A 9,834-nucleotide genomic window follows, 5' to 3' on the forward strand; every position below is an offset into this window, starting at 1 on the left:
TCCATACATATATATGGGGAGTTACTAGCTCAAAGTCGGTTTTACAGTGAAAACTGCAGGAACATCAAACCGGCACTAGGAAACAGACAGAGAAACCAGAGTAAAAATTTCGCTGTATCCCGTTTCCTTTGTGGTAGATGAAAGAAATTCTCTTCACGTGCTCAGTTTTGAGAGATAATTGTGTGTGAAAGCCATCCATCACCTAGCTTGTTGGCAACACAAAGTTTCTTTTCAGTTGCAAACTCCACTCCATACATATATATGGGGAGGTTCTAGATCAAACTCGGGTTTACAGTGAAAATTGCAGGAACATCAAACCGGCGCTAGGAAACAGACTGAGAATCCAGAGTAAAAGATTCTCCTGCAACCCGTTCCCTTGGTGCTCGATGAACGTACGTCACTCCACATGCTCAGTTCTGAGAGATAAGTGTGTGTGAAAGCCGTCCTTCACCTAGCTTGTTGGGAACACAATGTTTCCTTTCAGTTGCAAACAACATTCCATACCTATATAGGGGGAGGGGTTTGATCCAACTCGGTTTTACAGTGAAAACTGCAGGATATTCAAACCGGCACGATGAAACAGACTGAGAAACCAGTGTAAAAGTTTCTCCTGCAAACCGTTCCCTTGGTGCTAGATGAACGAACGTCTCTCAACAAGCTTAGTTCTCAGAGAGAAGTGTGTGTGAAAGCCGTCCTTCAATTAGCTTGTTGGGAACACAAAGTTTCTTTTCAGTTGCAAACTTCTCTCGATACATATACATGGGGGGGTACTAGCTCCAACTTTGTTGTACGGTGAAAAATGCAGGAACATCAAATCGGCACTAGGAAACAGACTGAGAACCCAGAGTAAAAGTTTCACCTGCAACCCGTTCCCTTGTTACTAGATGAACGAATGTCTCTCCACATGCTCAGTTCTGAGAGATAAGTGTGTGTGAAAGCCGTACTTCACATATCTTGTTGGGAACACAAAGTTTCTTTTCAGTTGCAAACTCCACTCCATACATATATATGGGGAGGTACTAGCTCCAAATCGGTTGTACAGTGAAAACTGCAGAAACATCAAACCGGCACTAGGAAACAGACTGAGAATCCAGAGTAAAATTTCTCCTGCATCCCGTTCCCTTTGTGCTACATAAACGAACGTCTCTCCACATGGTCTGTTCTCAGAGATAAGTGTGTGTGAAAGGCGTCCTTCAACTAGCTTGTTGGGAACACAAAGTTTTTTTTCAGTTGCAAACTCCACTCCCTACATATATATGGGGAGGTACTAGCTCCAACTCGGTTTTACAGTGAAATCTGCAGGAACTTCAAACCGGCACTAGGAAACAGACTGAGAATCCAGAGTAAAATTTTCTCCTGCAACCCTCTCCCTTAGTGCTAGATGAACGAACGTATCTCCACATGCTCAGTTCTGGTAGATAATTGTGTGTGAAAGCCGTACTTCACCAATCTTGTTGGGAACACAATGATTATTTTCAGTTGCCAATTCCACTACATACATATATATGGGGAGGTAATAGCTCCAACTCGGTTTTACAGTGAAAACTGCAGGAACTTCAAACCGGCACTCGTAAACAGACTGAGAAACCAGAGTAAAAATTTCTCCTGCAACCCGTTACCTTGGTGCTAGAGGAACGAACGTCTCTCCACATGCTCATTTCTGAGGTATATGTGTGTGTGAATGCCGTCCTTCACCTAGCTTGTTGGGAACACAAAGTTACTTTTCAGTTACAAACTCCACTCCATAAATATATATGGGTAGGTACAAGCTCCAACTCTGTTTTACAGTGAAAACTTCCGGAACATCAAACCGGCACTAGGAAACAGACTGAGAAACCAGAGTAAAAGTTTCCCCTGCAACTAATTCTCTTGTTCTAGATGAACGAACGTCTCTCCACATGCTCAGTTCTGAGAGAAAAATGTGTGTGAAAGCCCTCCTTTACCTAGCTTGTTGGGAACACATAGTTTCTTTTCAGTTGCAAACTCCAATCCATATATATATGTGGGGTTGTACAAGCTCCAACACGGTTTTCCAGGGAAAACTGCAGGAATTTCAAACCGGCACTAGGAAACAGACTGAGAACCCAGTGTAAAAGTTTCTCCTGCAAACCGTTCCCTTGGTGCTAGATGAACGAACGTCTCTCCACAAGCTTAGTTCTGAGAGAGAATTGTGTGTGAAAGCCGTCTTTCAATTAGCTTGCTGGGAACACAAAGTTTCTTTTCAGTTGCAAATTCCACTACATACATATATATGGGGGGGTACTAGCTCCAACTCGGTTGTACGGTGAAAACTGCAGGAACATTAAATCGGCACTAGGAAACAGACTGAGAACCCAGTGTTAAAATTTCTCCTGCAACCAGTTCCCTTGTTGCTAGATGAACGAAAGTCTCTCAACAAGCTTATTTCTGAGAGATATGTGTGTGTGAAAGCCGTCCTTCACATAGCTTGTTAGGAACACAAAGTTTCTTTTCAGTTGAAAACTCCAATCCATACATATATATGGGTAGGAACTAGCTCCAAATAGGTTTTACAGTGAAAACTGCAGGAACATCAAACCGGCACTAGGAAACAGACTGAGAAACCAGAGTAAAGTTTCTACTGCAACCCGTTCCCATTGTGCTAGATGTACGAACGTCTCTCCACATGATATGTTCTGAGAGATAAGTGTGTGTGAAAGCCGTCCTTCACATAGCTTGTTGGGAACACAAAGTTTCTTTTCAGTTGCAAACCCCAATCCATACATATACATGGGGAGGTACTAGCTCCAAATGTGTTTTACGGTAAAAACTGCAGGAACTTCAAACCGGCACTAGGAAAGAGACTGAGAAACCAGTGTAAAAGTTTCTCCTGCAACCCGTTCCCTTGGTGCTAGATGAACGAACGTCTCTCTACAAGCTTAGTTCTGAGATATATGTGTGTGTGAAAGCCGTTCTTCACATAGCTTGTTGGGAACACAAAGTTTCTTTTCAGTTGCAAACTCCACTCCATACAAATATATGGGGAGGTACAAGCTCCAACTCGTTTTTACAGTGAAAAATGCAGGAACATCAAACCGGCAGTAGGAAACAGACTGAGAAACTAGAGTAAAATTTTCCCCTGCAACCCGTTCCTTTGTTCTAGATGAACGAACGTCTCTCCACATGCTCAGTTCTGAGAGAAAAATGTGTGTGAAAGCCCTCCTTCAACTAGCTTGTTGGGAACACAAAGATTCTTTTCAGTTGCAAACTCCACTCCATACTTATATGTGGGGTTGTACAAGATCCAACACGGTTTTCCAGTGAAAACTGCAGGAATTTCAAACAGGCACTAGGAAACAGACTGAGAACCCAGAGTATATGTTTTTCCACAACCCGTTCCCTTGGTGCTCGATGAACGAAAGTCTGTCCACATGCTCATTTCTGAGAGATAAGTGTGTGTGAAAACCATATTTCACCTTGATTGTTGGGAACACAATGTTTCTTTTCAGTTGGAAACTCTACTCCATACTTATATAGGGAGAGGTATTAGATCCAACTCGGATTTACAGTGAAAACTGCAGGAAATTCAAAACTGCACTCTGAAACAGAGTGAGAAACCAGTGTAAAAGTTTCTCCTGCAACCCGTTCCCTTGGTGATAGATGAACGAACTTCTCTCCACATGCTCAGTTCTGATAGCTAATTGTGTGTGAAAGCCGCCCTTCACCTATCTTGTTGGGAACACAATGATTATTTTCAGTTGCATACTCCTCTCCATACATATACATATGTAGGTACTAGCTCCAACACTGTTTTACAGTGAAAACTGCAGGAACATCAAACCGGCTCTAGGAAACAGACTGAGAAACCAGAGTAAAATTTTCTCCTGCAAACTGTTCCCTTGTTGCTAGGTGAATGAACGTCTCTCCACATGCTCAGTTCTGAGAGATAAGTGTGTGTGAAAGCCGTATTTCACCTAGTCTTTTGGGAATACAAAGTTTCATTTCAGTTGTAAACTCCACTACATACATATATATGGGGGGGTACTAGCTCCAACTCGGTTTTACAGTGAAAACTGCAGGAACATCAAACCGGAACTAGGAAACAGACTGAGAAACCAGAGTAAAAGTTTCTCCTGCAAACTGTTCCCTTGTTGCTAGATGAACGAATGTCTCTCAACAAGCTTATTTCTGAGAGATATTTGTGTGTGAAAGCCGTCCTTCACATAGCTTGTTGGGAACACAAAGTTTCTTTTCAGTTGCAAACTCCACTCCATACATATATATGGGGAGGTACTAGCTCCAACTCGGTTTTACAGTGAAAACTGCAGAAACATCAAACCCGCACTAGGAAACAGACTGAGAAACCAGAGTAAAGTTTCTACTGCAACCCGTTCAGTTTGTGCTAGATGAACGAACGTCTCTCCACATGGTCTGTTCTGAGAGACAATTGTGGGTGAAAGCCGTCCTTCACTTGGCTTGTTGGGAACACAAAGTTACTTTTCAGTTGCAAACTCCACTCCATACATATATATGGGGAGGTACTAGCTCCAAGTCTGTTTTACGGTGAAAACTGCAGGAATTTCAAACCGGCACTAGGAAACAGACTGAGAAACCAGAGTAAAAGTTTCTACTGCAACCCGCTCCCTTGGTGCTAGATGAACGAAGTCTCTCCACAAGCTTAGTTCTGAGATATAAGTGTGTGTGAAAGCCGTCCTTCACCTAGGTTTTTGGGAACACAAAGTTTTGTTCAGTTGCACACTCCACTCTATACATATATATATTGGTAGGTACTAGCTCCAACTCGGTTTTACAGTGAAAACTGCAGGAACATCAAACCGGCACTAGCAAACAGACTGAGAAACCAGAGTAAAAATTCGCCTGTAACTCGTTCCCTTTGTGCTAGATGAAAGAACGTCTCTCCACGTGCTCAGTTCAGAGAGATAAGTGTGTGTGAAAGCAGTCCATCACCTAGCTGGTTGGGAACACAATGATTATTTTCAGTTGCAAACTCCTCTCCATACATATACATATGTAGGTACTAGCTCCAACACTGTTTTACAGTGAAAACTGCAGGAACATCGAACCGGCTCTAGGAAACAGACTGAGAATCCAGAGTAAAATTTTCTCCTGCAAACTGTTCCCTTGTTGCTAGGTGAACGAACGTCTCTCCACATGCTCAGTTCTGAGAAATAAGTGTGTGTGAAAGCCGTATTTCACCTAGTCTTTTGGGAATACAAAGTTTCTATTCAGTTGCAAAATCCACTACATACATATATATGGGTAGGTACTAGCTCCAAATCGGTTTTACAGTGAAAACTGCAGGAACATCAAACCGGCACTAGGAAACAGACTGAGAAACCAGAGTAAAGTTTCTACTGCAACCCGTTCCCATTGTGCTAGATGTACGAACGTCTCTCCACATGGTATGTTCTGAGAGATAAGTGTGTGTGAAAGCCGTCCTTCACATAGCTTGTTGGGAACACAAAGTTTCTTTTCAGTTGCAAACCCCAATCCATATATATACATGGGGAGGTACTAGCTCCAAATATGTTTTACGGTGAAAACTGCAGGAAATTCTAACCGGCACTAGGTAACAGACTGAGAAACCAGAGTAAAAGTTTCTCCTCAACCCGTTCCATTGTTTCTAGATGAACGAACGTCTCTCCACATGCTAATTTCAGAGGTATAAGTGTGTGTGAAAGCCGTCCTTCACCTAGCTTGTTGGGAACACAAAGTTTCTTTTCAGTTGCAAAGTCCACTCCATACATATATAGGGGGAGGTATTAGATCCAACTCGGTTTCACAGTGAAAAATGCAGGAAATTAAAACCGGCACTAGGAAACAGACTGAGAAACCAGAGTAAAATTTCCCCTGCAAACCGTTCCCTTTGTGCTAGATGAACGAACGTCTCTCCACATGCTCAGTTCTGAGAGATAAGTGTGCGTGAAAGCCGGCTTTCACCTAGCAGTTTGGGAACACAAAGTTTCTTTTCAGTTGCAAACTCCACTCCATATATATATAAGGGGAGGTACTAGCTCCAACTCGGTTTTACACTGAAAACTGCAGGAACTTCAAACCGGCACTAGGAAATAGACTGAGAAACCACAGTAAAAGTTTCTACTGCAACCCGCTCACTTGGTGCTAGATGAACGAAGTCTCTCCACAAGCTTAGTTCTGAGATATAAGTGTGTGTGAAAGCCGTCCTTCACCTAGGTTTTTGGGAACACAAAGTTTTGTTCAGTTGCACACTCCGCTCTATACATATATATATTGGTAGGTACTAGCTCCAACTCGGTTTTACAGTGAAAACTGCAGGAACATCAAACCGGCACTAGCAAACAGACTGAGAAACCAGAGTAAAAATTCGCCTGTAACTCGTTCCCTTTGTGCTAGATGAAAGAACGTCTCTCCACGTGCTCAGTTCAGAGAGATAAGTGTGTGTGAAAGCAGTCCATCACCTAGCTGGTTGGGAACACAATGATTATTTTCAGTTGCAAACTCCTCTCCATACATATACATATGTAGGTACTAGCTCCAACACTGTTTTACAGTGAAAACTGCAGGAACATCAAACCGGCTCTAGGAAACAGACTGAGAATCCAGAGTAAAATTTTCTCCTGCAAACTGTTCCCTTGTTGCTAGGTGAACGAACGTCTCTCCACATGCTCAGTTCTGAGAGATAAGTGTGTGTGAAAGCCGTATTTCACCTAGTCTTTTGGGAATACAAAGTTTCTTTTCAGTTGCAAACTCCACTACATACATATATATGGGGGGGTACTAGCTCCAACTCGGTTTTACAGTGAAAACTGCAGGAACATCAAACCGGAACTAGGAAACAGACTGAGAAACCAGTGTTAAAATTTCTCCTGCAACCCGTTCCCTTGGTGCTAGATGAACGAAAGTCTCTCAACAAGCTTATTTCTGAGAGATATGTGTGTGTGAAAGCCGTCCTTCACATAGCTTGTTGGGAACACAAAGTTTCTTTTCAGTTGCAAACCCCAATCCATACATATACATGGGGAGGTACTAGCTCCAAATATGTTTTACGGTGAAAACTGCAGGAACTTCTAACCGGCACTAGGAAACAGACTGAGAAACCAGAGTAAAAGTTTCTCCTCAACCCGTTCCATTGTTTCTAGATGAACGAACGTCTCTCCAAATGCTAATTTCAGAGGTATAAGTGTGTGTGAAAGCCGTCCTTCACCTAGCTTGTTGGGAACACAAAGTTTCTTTTCAGTTGCAAAGTCCACTCCATACATATATAGGGGGAGGTATTAGATCCAACTCGGTTTCACAGTGAAAAATGCAGGAAATTAAAACCGGCACTAGGAAACAGACTGAGAAACCAGAGTAAAATTTCCCCTGCAAACCGTTCCCTTTGTGCTAGATGAACGAACGTCTCTCCACATGCTCAGTTCTGAGAGATAAGTGTGTGTGAAAGCCGTCTTTCACCTAGCTGTTTGGGAACACAAAGTTTCTTTTCAGTTGCAAACTCCACTCCATATATATATAAGGGGAGGTTCTAGCTCCAACTCGGTTTTACACTGAAAACTGCAGGAACTTCAAACCGGCACTAGGAAAGAGACTGAGAAACCAGTGTAAAAGTTTCTCCTGCAACCCGTTCCCTTGGTGCTAGATGAATGAACGTCTCTCTACAAGCTTAGTTCTGAGATATATGTGTGTGTGAAAGCTGTTCTTCACATAGCTTGTTGGGAACACAATGTTTCTTTTCAGTTGCAAACTCCACTCCATACATATATATGGGGAGGTACAAGCTCCAACTCGTTTTTACAGTGAAAAATGCAGGAACATCCAACCGGCAGTAGGAAACAGCCTGAGAAACTAGAGTAAAAGTTTCCCCTGCAACCCGTTCCTTTGTTCTAGATGACCGAACGTCTCTCCACATGCTCAGTTCTGAGAGAAAAATGTGTGTGAAAGCCCTCCTTCAACTAGCTTGTTGGGAACACAAAGATTCTTTTCAGTTGCAAACTCCACTCCATACTTATATGTGGGGTTGTACAATCTCCAACACGGTTTTCCAGTGAAAACTGCAGGAATTTCAAACAGGCACTAGGAAACAGACTGAGAACCCAGAGTAAATGTTTTTCCACAACCCGTTCCCTTGGTGCTCGATGAACGAAAGTCTGTCCACATGCTCATTTCTGAGATATAAGTGTGTGTGAAAACCATATTTCACCTTGATTGTTGGGAACACAATGTTTCTTTTCAGTTGGAAACTCTACTCCATACTTATATAGGGAGAGGTATTAGATCCAACTCGGATTTACAGTGAAAACTGCAGGAAATTCAAAACGGCACTCTGAAACAGAGTGAGAAACCAGTGTAAAAGTTTCTCCTGCAACCCGTTCCCTTGGTGCTAGATGAACGAACGTCTCTCCACATCTTAGTTCTGAAATATAAGTGTGTGCGAATGCCGTCCTTCAACTAGCTTGTTGGTAATGCAATGTTTATTTTCAGTTGCAAACTCCATTCCATACATATATAGGGGGAGGTACTAGCTCCAACTCGGTTTTACAGTGAAAAGTGCAGGAAATTCAAACAGGAACTAGGAAAAAGTCTGAAAAACCAGAGTAAAAGTTTCTCCTGCAAACATTTCCCTTGGTGCCAGGTGAACGAATGTCCCTCCACATGCTCAGTTCTGAGAGATAAGTGTGTGTGAAAGCCGTATTTCACCTAGCCTGTTGGGAATACAAAGTTACTTTTCAGTTGCAAACGCCTCTACATACATATATATGGGGGGGTACTGTCTCCAACTCTGTTGTACGGTGAAAAATGCAGGAACATCAAATCGGCACTAGGAAACAGACTGAGAACCCAGAGTAAAAGTTTCTCCTGCAACCCGTTCCCTTGGTGCTAGATGAACGGAATTCTCTCAACAAGCTTATTTCTGAGAGATATGTGTGTGTGAAAGCCGTCCTTCACCTAGCTTGTTGGGAACACAAAGTTTCTTTTCAGTTGCAAACTCCACTCCATACATATATATGGGGAGGTACTAGCTCCAAATCGGTTTTACAGTGAAAACTGCAGGAACATCAAAACGGCACTTAGAAAAAGACTGAGAAACAAGAGTAAAGTTTCAACTGCAACCCGTTCCCTTTGTGCTAGATGAACGAACGTCTCTCCACATGGTCTGTTCTGAGAGATAAGTGTGTGTGAAAGCCGTCCTTCACCTAGCTTGTTGGGAACACAAAGTTTCTTTTCAGTTGCAATCTCCACTCCATATATATATATGGGGAGGTACTAGCTCAAAGTCGGTTTTACAGTGAAAATTGCAGGAACTTCAAACCGGCACTAGGAAACAGACTGAGAAACCAGAGTAAATGTTTCTACTGCAACTCGCTCCCTTGGTGCTAGATGAACGAACGTCTCTCCACATGCTCAATTCTGAGAGATAAGTGTGTGTGAAAGCCGTCTTCACCTAGATTTTTGGGAACACAAAGTTTCTTTTCAGTTGCAAACCCCACTCCTTATATATATATGGGGAACTACAAGCTCCAACTCGGTTTTAGAGTGAAAACTGCAGAAACATCAAACCGGCACTAGGAAACAGACTGAGAAACCAGAGTAAAAATTTCGCCTGTATCCCGTTCCTTATGTGGTAGATGAAAGAACGTCTCTTCACGTGCTCAGTTTTGAGAGATAAGTGTGTGTGAAAGCCGTTCTTCACCTAGCTTGTTGGGAACACAAAGTTTCTTTTCAGTTGCAAAGTCCACTCCATACATATATATGGGGAGGTAATAGCTCCAACTCGGTTTTACAGTGAAAACTGCAGGAACTTCAAACCGGCACTCGTAAACAGACTGAGAAACCAGAGTAAAAATTTATCCTGCAACCCGTTACCTTGGTGCTAGAGGA

This window comes from Camelus ferus, unplaced genomic scaffold (genome assembly GCF_009834535.1).
Source record: "Camelus ferus isolate YT-003-E unplaced genomic scaffold, BCGSAC_Cfer_1.0 contig617, whole genome shotgun sequence".
Lineage (NCBI taxonomy): Eukaryota > Metazoa > Chordata > Mammalia > Artiodactyla > Camelidae > Camelus > Camelus ferus.